The following is an 18,589-nucleotide window of genomic DNA, read 5'->3' as shown; positions in this document are numbered from 1 at the left end:
TCACAGATGACATAATGTATTACCAGTTTGGTTTCAGACATGTGTGAAGCACAGACATAGCCTTCTTTTGAGTGGAAGGCTGTTTGAGGAAAATAGTGAATTTTTGGTGCAATGTCAGTAATAGTCACATTGAGGTCAACACTTTTTGATTTAACCCACTCTCTGCTTTCCAATGAACTGACAAAGAAGGGACAAGGATACCAGAAAAATGGCTCATGTTTACCCTCTGTAAATTGGAAGCAGTGCTGAGAAGCAGGGAGCAGGGTCTAAGTTGGTGTGTTGAAGGTATTTGACTGACTCCTACCGATACCTCTCATTTGGACAGTTAAATTAAATGTATTGCAACTCCATAATGACACACGTGTTTCTCCGTTTGCAGTGGCTGGGTTTAAGCATTTCTCTCTGAGTGATGCTCAAAACAGTGACATACACCCTTCTGAATGAAACAGATTATTTCAGTGTGGTATACTGGAGGCTATATTAGACAAATACCTGGCAATTTAATCTAGTGTTAAATGCAGTAATTCCTCTCTTGAGTGTGCTCCAGCCATTATGAGTATTTAACACTTAGTGTGAGCTCTGCATTGGTTACATTTTCAGTTTAAGATGCTGCTTATGATTAATAATACTCCAATTTGTTGAGAACTTGTTAATTTGAGAGAATTCTTGGTATTGAACTCTCCAGGACAGAAAGTAGTTTTTTTGTTAGTAAAGGACTCTGCACCCTGCATTTCTCTTGTTTGGTGAGCTTCAAAGACCAGTATGTAATATATCCTATTGGTCAACCTGAATTTTGGACTAATTTACATACTGGTCACGTGGGTCTTTTGAACCTATGTTTAGGCAATTTTGTATTTTGTCCAGTTGCTGAAGTGCTGAGTGATACTTATAAAACAATCGGCCTTATCCAAACCCCACTGAAGTAAGTGGGAAGAAAGTGCTTGCTGAATATAGCATTATTCTGAACTCGTGTCATTAAATATTCTGAGAAAGGAGGTGAAAAACACAGTCCCCAGAGAAGGCCCCATTAAAAAGTTAATAGTCATCAATACCACTTTGCAGTAATTACTGGATATAATGCACTTAGGGCCTTATTGATATGAATTATTATAATATATAGCATAGTGTATAGTATTGTATCGTATAGTATTCTGTCTCCAACAGAGGCCAGAACCAGATGCTTCAAAGGAAGGTGAAAAGATCGCATAATAAAGAGATGTGGTATAATCTGCCTCCATGAAGGTCTCATCCTAATCTCTAGTAGTTAGAGATTGCTTTAAACCCTGAAGTATATAAGGTTTTATATCCCTTCCAAGAATGTTCTTAGTATTGGCCTAATTCACATCCTGTCACAGTGAGTTCCATGGTTTAATTTGAATGCTATACCTTTTAATTTCATTGAAAGTTGCCTATTCTTGAGTTGTGAGACAGGAATAATAAGAGGCTCCTGGTCTTGATTCACTCCCTCTATGCCATTCATTAATTTATATACTTTTATTGTGTCCCTCTTATTTGTCTCCTTTCTAACAACTCTAAACTTTTTGATCTGTCTTCATATGAGAGGTTTTCCATGTTCCTAATCGTTTTCATCGCCCATCTCTGAACACTATCCGCTATAACCTTTTGGAGACAGGGTAACCAGTCCTGCACACAATATTCCAGATGAGGAATTACCATTAATTTATATAACATTATATTATTTCCATATGTCTCTTCAACCTGTTCCTTATGCATCCTAACATCATGTTTGCTTTTTTTTACTGCAACTGCCCATTGAGCAGAGGTCTATACTGATGTCCTGATCCCATTAACTTCAGTGGATTTTGGATTAAGGCCTTGGTTCAGAAGACAACTGTTATATCTCAAGTAGCAACGTGTGGTACCTCCTGGCAATGTTGACATTTTAACATCAATCACTGTATTTTTGCAAAAGAAATCATATGCAAATTAGACTGCAATGGCTTCAAACATGCTATTGAAGGCTGTTAGGAAAATGTTTTCAAATTACGTAGAGTATACGCCAAGTGATACATGTAAATATATGCATTTTTCCAGTGCTGGGTTTAAAATTAATCCATTAGTCAAGTAGTCTTATTATATGCTACCATGTTGGAGACCTACATTCAAATAGATGGCTCACAAGGGTTGGACACTTTACTTCAAGGGAGAAGAAAAGCCTCCTGTCATTCAATAACACTCCTTGCTCTCAGTCAGACAAAGAACTACTGTAAGTATGAGGCTTCAGACAAGCTGCTGAAAGCCTTTTTGATAAAATTTCACTTCTGAGGTTAATGACAATACCTAAGGTGTGGGAGTCATGTAATAAGCGTAAATCTGACTTGGAAAATTAAAAACAAAGAGCAGGAAAAAGAAAAAAGTAACATTAGTTTGAAACGAATGGCATTATAGTCAGAGAGTAAATAATGAGGAACAATGCAGAAAGACACAAGAAGACTTAGATCATTTAAATGCTAAAAGATGAAAGCTAGTTCAAAGCAGCTAAATACAGAACAGTGACAGGTTTCTAGGGGAAAAAGGATATCAAACAATTGTGTGTGTCATTAAATATAAGAAATCAAAAGGTAAAAAGAGTCTAAAAGATAATTCTGTGTGCAGCATTAAATATGAATGATAAGTAATAAGAAGAGGAAAGAAAAATCTATGTCTAACATTAAAAACAAAGAAACATTACCAACTATGCCTAAGTAGGGCAAAAAGGAGCCAAGTACAATTTACTATTCTAAACAAATCCAGAAGAAACAGACTAACTAAAAAGAGAATAAAAGAAAAATAATCCACTTTTGACAATAAAAATCTAGAAGATTACAAATTGTGACGGGAACTCAATATAGTTTTACCCCTACCTAAAATATAGTTAAGATGATGATATAATTTAGGCCCCTGCTAGGACATGATATTAGGCTCACTGTACCAAAGACTTGGTCACACTATCCAGGCAAGGGATTTGTGTTTAGCATTCAAAAACTTGCCCCTAAGTTTAACATAGTGCTTCTTTAAGAAAGGCCAAAGCAAAAATAACATCAATCTCCCTTTTAATCCTGTCTTCAAAGCTATGTTGAAACACACATCTTTTAATAAATCAAGTTGCCACTTTAATTTGGGTCAAAGCAAAGACAAGGGGCCAGACTTTTGAACATATTTAGGTGCCTAAAGATGCAGATTAGGCATATCTGAAATAGGTAGAGCTGAAGATATTTTCAAATTAAAAAAAATCTGTTTATTTTAAAAGAATAGGAGTGCAAACAACTATTTCCATTGCATTCCTCCATTGCTATGTATTATGGCATTAAAAAAAACAATAACTTATTTCTACATTAAAAGATACTGAAGGTTTTCAAGTCAATAGCTAAAGTTAAGTAAAGGCAGAATTAAAGTTGTATTTTGTTACAGGCTTTAATTACATGATCACATACTGTTTGTTTGTTTTGTTTGTTTGTTTTTGACAGCAGAGGAATTCTGAGAATCAGGAATCCTGGCTTCTACTCCAAGTTCCAGGGACTGTTCTCTAGGGTTACGAATGCTTCTTTGCCTGTCCCATTTTGACTTTGCTGCCTAGCACTGTATCTCCCTGAAGCCTGTCTCTGCCCCTGTTCCATCCCCCATTAGCTGTCTCTGGCCTCTCTGGCACTATCCCCCACCTTATGGTCTGTTTTCCTTTCATTCTGTCTTTTCTCCTATTCCTCCACCCCCTCAACCTGTTGTCTGTCATTGGCCTTCTCCCTATTCCTCACCCCACAGCCTCTCTCTTTCCCTACCATTCCCCTCTCTATCACAGCCTCTCTGCACCACTCCGTGCCCCTCGCCCCTCTGCATTTCCAGACAGATTGCTTCTTCCTACTCCCCACTGCCTAGGCATCTGAAGAGGAGACATGGAAAGCACAGGAGAGACTACCTGGTTGACACCACAGTGCTTCTGGCAGCTGGGAGGAGCAGTTGTAAGAAAAATTCTAGTCAGTCCCCGCAACTTTGGGCAGGAACACGCTCAGCAAAGATGGAATATTCTGAGAATTTAGCTGCCAAATTTGAAAATGTCTACTGAACATTTTATTCTATGTAAATTCTTCTGCTGCTTTTATTACCAGAGTATTTGATTGTTTTTACTCTCTCGTCCTCTTCTCAGTGAGAGAATTGTGTGTGCAGTGTTGTGTTTGAGTTTGTTGTTTTTTTAAATGCACATGCTGTTATATATTTACATTAGAGAAGGCCAGGTAGACTTTAAGAGCAATGTGCACTTGGAGCAATGACATTTGTGATGGTCCTTATATCCTGTGGGAATACATTCTAGGACTGGAATGTTCAACACCACTGATTCTGCACTGGCTCCCCTGCCTTTCATTAAGATCACAAGGCCATGGCGTAGAGAGAGACAAAAGCAAAAATGGCAATTTTGAGCGGTATCTTGAAAGAACGGATGATTAAGAGGAGTTGCATTTTCCTATCTTTCTTCTTGTTATTAACAAACTTCTAATCCTGGTTCTCCAGAAATATTGTAGTATGTTTTACTTGTGTTTGCTTTGCTTCATTTAGGTCCTTAGATGTAATCTACTGGGAATACACATGAGAGCAGGGATCCATGCTAGCGGCAACAGCATTCTGTACACTCTAGAGCCCAAAAAGCTAGGGCTTCATAGGATGTACAGAAGGGTGTTGAAATAGTTATCAGAAGAATCCATGAAGTCATCAATCAGAAAATCAGACATGGAGGTGAGCCAAGGGCATACTTGGGGCAAAGTTACGGACATAGTTTTAGGCAAATTTGCAGACATGGGAGACTGTAAGGATCCGATACTTAGCAGGTGTCAATTGACAGAGAATTACTGAAGTCAATGGAGCTAGTTCAGTTTCCACTAGCTGAGGATTGGGCCTTTGGTGTATATAGGACTTTAAAATAGTTAAAATGTACCCAACAAACAAACAAAAATGCCCTAAATAACTTACAGCCTAAAGGAATGAATGAAGTATTGTTCAACATAATATGTACAAGCAAGTAGTCACTGTGGCTGGAACAATTCATTTCTCTAGTTGTAGAAGGAGGACAGGGAGAAAATGTGATGTAAATTAATTGGGAGGCTGTCCCACACAAAGGGGATGACATGAAAGATGCACAAGAATGAAGAGGACAAAGGAAGCAGTCAGGCGTGATCTCAGGACGAGAGGATACAGGAAGAGATGGAAAGTTCAGAATCAAGGATGATACCAAGCCCCAGTGTTCTGTTTAAATATCAGCACCAGCCTCTTGGTATAGTTAATTCATTTCATAGTAATCATTATCAATTTTAGTACCATTTTCTTTTCATTGCAAATACTTTATTCATTACAAAATGCCACCATCCTCTATACTAATTATAAAAGATACTGTGTACTCTACTTCTCAGTGACAGCAGTAATAATGCGTTGGTGCTATTCAGCCCTTTTATTAGCTGAGAGAGGACAAGAATAACTAGAGCATGTAGACTGCATAACCCTTAAAAGTAGTCACTGCAGGTCTGGATTGAAGCATATTGAAGGGGTATTGTGTGCAAACTGATAATGCCACTGCCTGTGCTGTACTGTTGTGTGGGTACAGATACAAAAAGAGTTTAGTGTCCAGTACATTTCACAAACCATAAATGTATATAGATAGGAAAGAGTCAGGCAAATTTAGCTATAGGTTGTGCTACCAGCTCTGCCTATAATTAAATGGTGCTTTATCGAAGTACAGAGGAGTTTCTTTCCTTTATTTGACTGTTCTATCTAGCTACTAATATTGTCCTGGTCACGACAGCATCCGAATTAATTTATCCTCACAACACCTTTGTGAGTCCGGGAAGTATTATTATTCCTGCTTTTCAGGTAGGGAACTGAGGCACAGAACAACTTATCCAGTGTCACACAGATAGAGTGACCAGATAGCAAGTGTGAAAAATTGGAACAGGAGGTGGGAGGTAATAGGCACCTATATAAGAAAAAGCCCCAAATATCAGGACTGTCCCTATAAAATCAGGACATCTGGTCACCCTACACATAGAGAGTCTGTAGCAAAGATAGGAATTGAGCCCAGATCGCCACAATCCCATGCCAGTGCTTTAGTCGCTAGAATGTTCTTCCTCCCTTATAGAACTACGTTGACATTAATATATAATACGTGACAAAAGTCAGCTACTGAGATTATATTAGAGATGTAAAACAGAAGTTACTTTAGATGTACAGTACTTTTAAACTGGGCAAATCCAAATGCAGATACAATTTATTAAAAAAAAACAAGGGAAACAAAATCATATTTCAAAGAAGTCATTTACATACAGAGCTCTTCACCAGCAGGAGTTCTTACTAGGGAAACATTAAAATATGAAAACTGCCAACTCCTAGAACATTTTTTCATAATACTTGATTTTACAGAAGGAACTAAATAAGGCTATAATAAGGTAATAATTTACTTATTAACTTATTTTCATGGGCATCAAAAATTAAACAAGGTTCCCTGCAGTAAGAAACCTGGAATAAAACTGAAAGCTGCCACCACAAAAATGTCCTACAATGAAAAAGAGAGAATTTGTGCAGCCCCAAAATCACTATCTAATGAAAGCCACAACTAATGTGACAGAAAAACTGAGAGATGTAATGAGATCTGTGTTGTATTAGCAATTCCTGTTTTTATATTAGTTGTTATGCTAGCATACTAATAAATTTATGTTTACTAATAGAGAAGAACATTGCTAACATAATTCATGAACATTGCAGAATATTAGTATGATATAGCTATTATAATGAAGCATTCGTGTATTGTTCAAAACAGGATTCATACAGAACAGAAATATTGTCATTCAGCAGTGAGTTGAAGATGGCTATATTTCTCTTCCCACAGGTTAGTGGGACATATAATGTGTATGAATTATATATGGTGAGATCTTGGGGGTTACGTGATTGATCCCGCAAGGTGTTGAACACCCTCGACTCTCACTGAAGTCGATGGGAATAAAGGTGCTGAGGAACTGCAGGGTTTGGCGCCATAACAGTCCTGTAGGAAACTATATGCCTGAGTCTGATAGTATGGTGGTGTAAATCAGTTCAGAATCAGGTCCTGTATAGTTCACTGTAGGTCACCTTTATAAACCTATAAAACCACATAGGTGCCTCAAACATGTCAGACCCTATTGTGCTAGTTATTTCAGAAATATACTGCAAATGACAGTTCCTGCTCTAAAGACCTTACAATCTAAAAGACAAGACATAAGTGGTGGATGAGAGAAACAAACAGGCAGAAGGAAAGTATGAGAAGGGAAAACTAGCTGTGCATTCAGTTCCAAGCTGATCAATAGCAGTGAAGGGAGTTGCAGAAAGATAAGAGGGCCAAGAGCTAGCTTTCTCCCATCTCACTATTTCTCTCTTGCCCATCTCCTCAGAGCAAGTTGGACAAGAACCATTTCACCTCCTTAGGCCACTGTGGTCACCCAGTGATGACAAACAGGATCACATTCTATACCCACTGTCTTTCTGTTTTTGTCCCCACTCTTCCTTGCTGTGTATTCTATAAGCAGTGAACTAATTCTTCCATGCCCCGTCTTAATGATGCATTAAACCTGCTTGCTGCTGACTCTGAGGCTTAAAAGTGCCAGGAACTGATTACTGCAAAAGGCAGGGAGGTAACAGGAAAGCTGCTGAGGAAGAAGTAGGTTCCCAGTAAGAGCAGAGGCAAGATACATAAGTAATCATGACAAACTAGATTTTTTTCAACTGGGTGTGTTAGTTCCACGTTCCAATGACCAGAAATTGCTGCTCCACATGGGACAGTACTTCCTAGAGACCACCAAAATCCTTAGAAACCAGCCCATTCCTAGGCTGTTAAACATTTTAATACAAAATGCTTCTCAATTTTTATATGCGGTGTTGTTGTAGTGATGTTGGTGCCGGGATGTTAGAGAGACAAGGTGTGAGGTAATATCTTTTATTAGATCAATTTCTATTGGTGAGAGAGACAAGTTTTTGAGATACACAGAGCTCTTCTTCAGTCTGGGAAATGCACTGAGAGTGTCAGAGATAAATACAAGGTGGAACAGATTGTTTAGTATAAGTAATTAACACATATTTCAAGTTTCAGAGTAGCAGCCGTGTTAGTCTGTATCCGCAAAAAGAACAGGAGTACTTGTGGCATCGGATGAAGAAGTGGGCTGTAGTCCACGAAAGCTTATGCTCTAATAAATTTGTTAGTCTCTAAGGTGCCACAAGTACTCCTGTTCTTTTTACATATTTCAAGGGATCATTCAAGATGAAGTGGCCTATTAACACCCTTCCAGTCATAGGAAGGAAATGCTGAAGCAATTGTTTGTGGGTTACAGATTGTTTTAATAAGCCATAAATCAAGTGTCGCTATTCAGTCCATAATTTTTAGCATCTAGCAAAGTTATGAATTTAAAATCCCAGGCTCATCTTATGAAAGTGTTGTGCAGATTTCCTGTGAGGATGAGGACTGATAGGTCAGATATAGAGAGATCGCGTTGTGAAAAGTGTTAATCCACAAGTAATGTGGAGTTTTTGTCCCCCCGGCAAGGAGGGAGGGTCTCAGAGCTTAGGTCCTGCCCAGGCGGGAATATCTTTAGCCACTAGCCATGCAGTGTGAGCCTGAGTCAGTTGACAGAGGCTCTGAGATTCGCTGCCACAGGATATTTTTTTGCAGTGTAGATGTACTCTGTATTAACTCACAAAGAACTGATGTTAGAGCAACGGACTCTCAGTTTGTGCATTTTCATGACTACAGGGAGGAATATTGTTGTACTTATAACTAGCCAACTTCCTGTGCCTTTAAAACTAAAATGTTCATCTTTGTGAGCAAGGGTGTTGATGTGATAGCAAAGGTGGCGGAAGTTTGCCTTGAATGTGGTGTGGGGAGGGGGGACGGGGACTGAAGTTTGGGTTTGTGGGGGTGCACCAAGGAGTCCACGGCACAGAAGGAGCTCTGGCAGCAGCGGGATTGCAGAGGGCCACAGGGCAGGCACTTGCTCTGGCCTCGGAGACACATGGCAGGCTCAGGAAGCAGTGCGGTCAGGGCAGCTGTGGTGCCATGGTGTCCCAATTTCCCTGCCTTGTGCACGCAGAGCAGCTACCTACCTTTCTCCCTGCTTGATGCCCCAGCTGCTGCTGGTACACAGCTGGCAGCAGCTCCTGGTGTGGAAGGAAAGCAACCCTCCCCCAGAGTCCCCAAAATGATGTGGCTCTGCCCGACCCAGCCTGACTCCCCCCACATCTCCCCCCCCACACACACACACACCTGCAGGCTTCTCCTCTCCCTGGCACTGAGAAAAAGAGTGGGGTCCAGGCTTCCCTGTCTTGCACTCCCCTTCCCCCATCACACCCACCATGTGTTATTGAAGTCCTACACATATGTATTTTTGCCCCCATGTCGATACACTTTGGGAAACATTAATGTAGATCTCAGAATACGATATATCCTCTTTCTTACATGCTTTGATGAGCAGTAAAATAGTTAGCAATGTTGAAAGCTGTAACATCGTCACTGGTATCACTGAAATGAATGGGGGAGTACGTATCTCTCAGAGCTATTCTTTCCACTGCTCTGCAAACTCAGACACACATCTTTGCATTGGTTACACTTACTGCATGATTTGAAGGTTTTCTTTCCAACAATAATTGCTAGAAATGTATTTTTAAAAATAAATAAAAGCTAAAACTGGAGAGTAATTGAAATCTGTGTGCACCATCTCCCTCCTTCATGTCCCCAAGGAATCCTTCAGGTTTTTAGAGGATGTACATGACACATTTTGGGACACACTGATCTAAATGGTGGCAGAATTGTACAACAATCAAGAAACTTTCTGATTCATTGTGTTAAATGTTACAATCACATACACACATCACCTATGATACCGTATCACTACACTGCAGTACAGCATCCTTATGATAATGATGGTCACAGTGAATCTGTGTAAAACACACTTTAAAATGGCTGATTTATTTACTGCTCAGTAGCACAGATTGTGTCTCCTAAATGAAAGGTAGGGCAAAGTATATAGTAGATGAGAACTCCCAAAGAAAATTCAGGAATGTCTCCACCTCCACCCCACCTGCTAATCTTGGAATTAGAAGAATAGTTCATTATATTTGGGTTTATGTGCTTTCCTAAAGTAAGTTTCTTAATTGACAGGAAACAGCAAAAGAGAAAACCAGCAGCACTTCTAATATGAAGTAATCAAATAAACAATTACAGTAAAGGAAATTATATGTACTTGGAATTACCAGCCGCTAGGACTATGCAATGAGAAACACAGAGAGAACAGGTGAAACTGAAAAAGAGAGAGGGAAAAGATTAATAATTGCAGCGGGAAAGATTTTTAAAGAAAAAGACATCTCATTTGAGAGCTACGTACTATGCCCTGCTCTGATGTTAAAATGATAGAAAAAGAGAGTAGAAAAATTGTATGAAATAACCAATTAATATACAGGCAGAAATACAGCATATTATTATGATAAAAATATTGTACCTTTCCCTTCCTCCACAGCATACTTTTCTCTCATGACAGATGGCTAGACAAGCAGACACACCGTCAGATAATTTTGTTTCATTGTGCTTTGTTGCTGACTCTTAAGTGAAAGTGTTACCAAAAACAAACAAACAAAAAGCTGTGCAATATGTATTTCTTCTAGAGACAAGTAAAAAGAAACTGGTGATGAGATACACAAGTAATCTGATTGTTAAAAGGAAAAAAAGAAGGAGGGGGGACATTCTTTTCTTTTCCTCCAGAAGTCTCTAGTGATTGACTGACTAATTTTTTTGCTGTTGTTGTTCATAATCTCCCTTTTCCGGAAGTGTATAAAGTTAAATCTAGTTGTCTCTGATGTGGTTGGGAAAGAATGGATTTTATCTCATGACAGGGTTGGTTGATTTGTGAACCTTGAAAGCTAAATTGAAACATTCGGAGTCACTTTGACAATCTTAACCAAGATTATTTGGTTGAGTCATTGTCTCTACATTTTTATAGGGCAAATAATTGCAAAAGAAACTTACCCTATCTATGTACTACATGCTGTGCCAAATTTGGTCATTACTTTGTGATATTTATTTTTCTTCATTTTCCCTCACACTTCATCCAGGCCTGTATGTTTCTCTCAACTGCCTAATATTATGTCTTGTCTTTTTAAGATGGTAAGTGCTTTGTTGCAGGGACTGTCATGTATATATACATTTTTTCCAGTGCCTTGCAATACAGGCCCCCAAACAAGCTGAAGTCTCGAGCATTATGGGTAAAAATTTTAAAAGTGCCTGAGTCCCATATTCAGAATGAACTTAGGAAGGTAGACACCAATGGATTAACTTTCAGTGGGACTTAGGCTCCTAAGGGCTAGATCCACAAAGGGATTTAGGTGCCTAGCTGATTCTTTAGATGCCTAAGCCCAAAGATCCTCAAAAGCCCCACTCAGCAGCTGCCTAACCCTGGAGGTGCCTAAATTTTGGTGCTGAGCATGAGCACAGCTGCCTAAATCCTGACACCTAAGCCCCAGTGGGATACTCAGACTGGGAGTCTTGTCAGCAGGGCCTAATCTGGTAGCTATGCTAAGAGCATGCCTATGGGTTCAGGCCTTGCCCAAAACACAAATGAAGGAACTGATTGTGGTACCTTTCCCCCGATAAGCTTCAGCCCAATGGTTAGAGCACTTGTGCAAGATGTGGAAAACCCAGGTTCAAATGATTCTGATGTGCCATAGGTACTTGATTTGAGTCTTCTACCTCTCAGGGATGCCCTAATCACTGGGTTTCTCTCTCTCTCTCTCTCTGGAACAATGACTATTTATTTATTTATTTATTTCTACAAAACATATCAGAGTCAACAGAAGAGATTGGGAAAAGAACCACCTCACAATACACCATAGCCCATAGATATGGGCAAAAAGTTATAAGAGGGATGGCAGCACCACCTTCTATTTGTTTTTTTGGTTAGAAAGGGCTGAGGTGCCTAACTCCAGCTGTGGATCCTGAGCAGAAGGAGTCACATTCCTACAGCTTGGGTTAGATGGTTAAGTCCCTTTGAGGGGGTGAGGCTTTAGGCCTCACTCCTCAGCATTTCCTACGGTCTCCCTGCTGGCTTTTGCGGGTCCCATTCTTGGACACCTAACTCTTTTCATGCATTGTCTAGAGAGCCTAGGTGCTTAACTCGGGGCTGTGGATTCCAGTAGGCAGTAGGGTGTCTAAAAGTTAACTGTTGCAAGATGGGGTCTAAGTCATCTTGTGCATCTAGTTGTAAGTGTCTAGGTCACTTTTGAAAAGACAAGTAAGGCAATTTTGAAAATTCTATCCTACCTCAATATAAATTTTATTATAAATAGTTACTAATGGCAATATCTGTTTGAGTAATATCGGGGTGGATGCATTAAATTACACTATCAGCTACAGAGACAAGGTGCATGAGGTAAAATCTTTTATTGGACCAAAAGCTGTTGGTGAGAGAGACAAGCTTTCGAGCTTTTTTCAAGTCTGTGTAAGTTTGAAAGCTTAGCTCTCTCACCAACAGAAGTTAGTCCAATAAAAGCAATTACCTCACCCACCTTGTCTCTCTAATATCCTGGGACCAGTATGGCTACAACAACACTGCATACTGTCAACTACAGCCAAATATACCTTTCACAATGAATAACTTATCCAAAAAAATTAGCCTCTTTTGGTGCTCACAGAATATCTACATGCAGATCAAGACTTCCTCAAATGTATTCGTCATTTAAAGTAATTCAGTGAATGTTTTTTTCAGACTATTTCCTTTATGGTTTACTTACAAACAGTTCACTGCAATATATTAGCTATTTGCTACTTGAGCTGTGGTTTTAGTTGTAATTGGTCAGATAAACCACATGGTATCCTTTCTGTTTCATAAATGAATGAGTGTATAAGCATTTCTGGCCTGAATATTCAATATGTGTATTTAAAACTTACTTAGCATTAGTACTCATTGTTCACCTGTGTAAATTTGAAATTTGCTTTCCAGCTAACATTTTTTAGATTAAATGTGATTTTTCAAATGTTTGTGAAAAATAAACCCCAGAAGGATACAACCCTGCATGAACTACAATTCATAGAAACTGTTTTCCTGCATTCTACTAATGACACAGGTGAATGTTATGCCCTCCATGAAATTATTATATGTCATATTTCTGCAGTGCCTTTTTCCCACTGGAAACAAAGGCTTGATAGCACATCAAAACTAGGCAAAATGTTTGAATACTGTGCTTGATATTTAACAATAAACATTTGCCAGCATTTCCCAGCTGGTATCAGAGATCACCATTTTCCTGTCTATTTATAATGCACTTGTGATACCTCAGATGCCAATCCCAATTGCTGGCAAATGTTGATTATTTTTTAATGGTGTCTGCCATATTAAATTATGTTTATACAATTTTACTGTAGTCACATTTTTATTGAGGTTTATGGTACTTCATGTCACTAATTTAGAGAAGTACATCAGTCCAAGCACAATGGCAATATTATTTTGCCATTATGGAACCGAGACACAGGAACACTGTACATGGAGTATGGAACCTAGACATTTTACTTCACACAGACTTTGAATTTTATTGTTTATGTCATATCATGGAAGGATGTGAGAGTTGGAACTTTGAATGCTTTTTTTATTTTTCTACTTCTTTCACATAGATAAAGGACAACTTTAGGGACTTACGATTTTTTTGTTGTTTTTTTTTTCCACTCATTCTCTTTTATAAAAAAATATTGATTATCTTACAGTGGTAGTTCTTTTCAGTGTACTGAAGAACAAAACTTATAGCAGTTATTCCAAGATACTTGGGTAACTTCTGTGTTTGTATTTTACATTTGTCTGAAATATCTCATTCCCCAGTTTGTACTATGAGTGTTCAGTTCAAAAGGTATAAGGTGAACAGTTGGTGGTATAACAAGCACTCTACTCTAGTCTATATTTTATCTCGCTTAGATAGTTATTTGTTCTTTATTATTATTATTTTATTTTATTATCTGGTCTAATTCTGTGGTCCTTACTCAAGTTGATTGAGTAAAAATTGACTAGGGATTCAGGATTTGGCTAATTAATATTATTGTGAAAATATTGTTTTCTCCTTATATGAAAGGGAAAGCATTCTGGAACTAATTTTGTGATGATTTATTTGTTCACATTCAGGGCATACCACCTATAAAAACTGTTTCTAGTTATAACTAATCATTAATGTATCATCCTTGATCTGTTCCAGATTCTAATTTATATTACCACATGCACACAAGAGGACTCAAAGTGCAGGACACCTGGTCCATAAAATACAATATTTAATTTCTTTCTATACAAAATGGTTGTCTTTCTTTTAATGTCCTTACAAATAAACACCTTCACTACAGATGGCATTGAAGAGAGTTTCTATAGTTATTGTTGGAAAGAGAAATGTTTTTTATAGCCAATTCTTTTAATTTGTAAGCAACTAATTTTCATGCTTGAAGTATGGTTTGGACAGAATGACAGGACTTTCATAGAAAATGTTTGGCCAAAAGCTAAAATAAAAGCATGGGCAAGGTATCTATTTTAAATATTCCATTGAACTGTTAACAGTCACTCTGCTGACCGTTCGTTTTTTAGTTTCTTCCTAATTTCCGCTTGATTAAAATGTTCTCGCCTACCTCTTTGTCCCTACCTTTAGGATTATGGCATTATACTGGAAGGTTTGTTGCCTTTTAAAGTACCAGTATGGAGTATTAGAAGGAAAAAAAAGATAGATTAACATCTACAGAGGGGGTGTGGGAAAGGATGGTAGATGTTGGGCAGGAGAAGAAGATGAAGAACTAAAGGCTCTATGTACATATGGGGTATGGTGAAGGAAAGAGAATGGTGAGGATGGGTGGGAGGAAAGCTACCAAATTTCTATGGAAATGGAGTGGAGTGGGAGCGTGGAAAAAGAGAGGCTGCACTGCATTATCAGAAACTGCACCCTATAAATGGGCACTTTGTTTGTTTTCATTAATGTGGAGTCTAAAGACCCCATTGTACTAGGCACTGTCAAACACATGGGAAGATACAGGCCTTGCCATGAAGAGAAGTGTAACAAACAATAGGAGGGAAAGGTGAGGGAGGACCAAGGTAGCAGTAATAAGATCACTCAGTGACATAAGTTGGCCAAGGGCACAACTTTATGGGTCTGGACCATTTCAAAGTGTGTTGTTTTTCTGATAAATCACTACTAACGTTTTATGTTCATAACCTGAGTGGAGCTAGATATGAAGGTGTAGACAAGGGGGGCAGAGATAAGGAAACAGCCATAGATGGCATGTTTCCCTTTAAAACTGGCAGACTACCAGAAAAAGCGGCAGATTTTGACTGCTAAAGCAGCACTGACTTCTTCTGTGAGCTCCATTACCTCCCATAAGAGGAGCTAAAGAGCACAGGCTAATGGCAGCTGCATCAATCACGAAGCTAGGTGGACCTGGGGAAGAGTCTTGGGAAGAATACAGAAGTGGGAAGGACTAATATGTTGAGGCAGAGATCCACAGGTTCTCCTGTGTGTTTTCTCATGAATCTCAGCCTAAACTGAATTTTGGAGACTGTGTCTCATGCTGCTTCCCAGTGCTGCTGGTACCACTAACCTAAGGGGAGCGTGTGATGGAATGTATAGTCCAGAAAGAGCCATAGAGGGTGTTGGTAATTTTTCTTCTTCCTTACTTTTTACCTTTGGAGGGGAACACATTGCTCCTCTGTACCTATGTGTCTAGTCAGTACAATTATTCTCTCACTTTTACAAGCACTAATTCAACTCACAGAAGAATAGAGTAGAAATAAAAGACTTAACTGGTTGTTTTGGAGCCATTAAAATCTAATACATTGTTATATAAAAATAAATATAACACCACAGACTAAGGTAATAAAATTAATTTTGTGTAGATGGGATAATTAATTGTACAATACACTGCCGCAGAACTATTCAGCGAGATCCAAGACTCATCATATCTGACACTCAGCAAGCAGGAATTCAATCCTCTGACCTTTAATATGCTGCACTGCAGGATGGCAAACCTGCTTCATTAGAATACCACCAAGTCAGCATAAGTCTCCCCCCACCACCACCCCATGAGTTTTTATTCAATAAAAGAAAGTGTATTTCTGTACTCCATGTAGAGGCAGACGTTAAAGCGGAGTCTCCCTTAAAACACAGTAAGAAGTGTTTGCAAAAAAAAACGGAATATCTGATTTTAGACATATTTCTCCTTTTGCATGTGTGGATTTCAGCATATTTTTGGTTCACGCTGTGCCATATGATGGTTTCTTTTATTTCATTTGAAACCTTTCTCTCTCTCTCTTTTTTTTTTTTTTTTTAAAGAAAGCAGTTGTATTTTTATCTTTAGAAAAGATACTAAACACTAGCATTCTGTGCATTCCATTCAGCCTACCTCATCAGTTTCTTGTTTCATGCCCAGGGCTTAGCAGTTGGAGTTTAAAAACAGCCAGCTTTAATGTCTCTGACTGACATGTAATTTTTGCTTACTTTAAAGCTTTTTTTCGCTAACTTTGCCTTTTCTCTTATTCTTCCCTGTCCACAATCACAAAGCTACATAAGCTCTTTTGTGGCTTGATAAATATTGTCATTTTTTTTAAAGCCCAACATGGTGTGTATTCTTCTTCAAAGATCGCTATTAAGCATATAAAAAGATGCCTGTTTTAAAAAATCAGTCTAGAAATTATTATTATTCCAATTGCTTATATTCAACTGAGAAAAGATAATCCATTGAAATGAATGAAGTGTCAAAAATACTGTCATATTTATAGCTAAATATAACCTGCCTATATTCAAGTAACATTATAGTTGTGACACAAGCCAACAAAAGCTTCAAAAATGGAAATGAAGGATGAAACTTTACCCTCCTTTTACGTTATTTTAAAAAAACTGAAGGACAAAGCTGTGTGAATTAAAAGGACACTGTGAACTCATTGCACTTGTAGAACAAATTATAAAAATGAACAGTCAAATATGTAAGAAATGTGCACATGGCAACTTCACAGCATATATTCTATCCTCACATATGCAATGCTTAATACTATACAAATGGCTTTATTCTGCAGGGGTGCTGCTGGGAGTTAAAGCAGAGATGGGTCACCATCACCACAGCTGTGCATTGGACTTTGTTACCCATGCTCCAGTAAAGAGAACTAAGCTGAAAGAATCATAGAAATGTAGGAGGGACCTCAAGAAGCAGGTGATGCAATGTACACTTGATGCAATAGTACACTTGGAGTCACAGTATAAGGAAGCCTGGAATTAGAGTTGGTGACATTTAAAAAAATAAATAAAAAGGGGGGGGGGAAGGAAAGTCCCAAGAAAATTTCTAAAACTTTGTAAAGCATTTCTGAAGTAGATTTTCTGTAAAGGAGGTGACACAGATATGCAGTTTTTATTGCTATTAATTTGAAATCACCAGCAAACTCGCCCATGGCTTCTCAACACATGAGGAATAAAATAAACACAAATCATTGATCCCTCACTTTACCATGGAGTATTTTGTGTGCCTACCCTGTTTCCCCGAAAATAAGACATCCTCCGAAAATAAGGCCTACTTACAGTTTTGCCTCTCGTTGTAATATAAGGCATCCCCCCGATAATAAGACCTCCCCGATAATAAGGCATCCACCAATAATAAGGCATTTTTCATTTCTGAAAAATAAGACATCCCCTGAAAATAAGACCTAGCGCATCTTTGGGAGCAAAAATTAATATAAGACACTGTCTTATTTTCGGGGAAACAGGGTATATGGAGACAGACAGATAGACAGATAGACACAAACTCCCCTACATGGGAAAAGCCCTCAAAATCCATAAAGGCACCACCACCTTCAAGTCTTCTCCCTTATAACTCAACACTTCTTCCATAACACAGCCAATCTACTGCATCCTGATTAGTGTTCTGATTTTCTAAGGACTGCACACATCCTATCTCTTTCTGTCGCCTTCCCCAACGCACTCACTCATCTGTTGTCTTGGCTATAAACAGTTAGCTTTTGGGAGCAGGAAATGTCATTGTGTACAACAACTCATGCAGCTGGGCCCCAACTTTTTTGGCATCTAGACACCCTACCATGTGCATTTAATAAAATAAACTGTTACCAGGGAAATCAATGAAAACAAAGAATATTAATGGATATTGTTCATACAAAACGTGAGAAATACTGAAAAAAAGATTAAATGAATTATATGGGCAGTGGCGGTGACCGCCATATTATGGTTGCCTTATACATCCCATTATAAACACTTTTTTCCCATTTTAGGAGTATTGTACACAAAGTAGCATTTGGCAAAACTGTTTGGAGCCTGCAATTTCAGCTAAAGATTTCACATGTAATACAAATCACTATTACTGGGCTGGTCTGTGTGATGACTGATCAAGAAATAACTACAACAACTGTTATGGACAGAACAGCCAAAACAAGAAAAGTGGTAGACAAAAATCCATGCAGAGATCAGTAAACAGGCATTCCGTAGAGAAGTGTTATTGACTATATTTGACTGACTATATTTAAAGGCTTTGGAGAACCTACCTACAACTAGATTCAAGTAGGTAGCCAAATTTTGCCCCTCTTGC

Source organism: Malaclemys terrapin, chromosome 5, assembly GCF_027887155.1.
Source record: "Malaclemys terrapin pileata isolate rMalTer1 chromosome 5, rMalTer1.hap1, whole genome shotgun sequence".
NCBI classification, from domain to species: domain Eukaryota; kingdom Metazoa; phylum Chordata; order Testudines; family Emydidae; genus Malaclemys; species Malaclemys terrapin.
Note: the sequence above shows the minus strand (reverse complement) of the source record.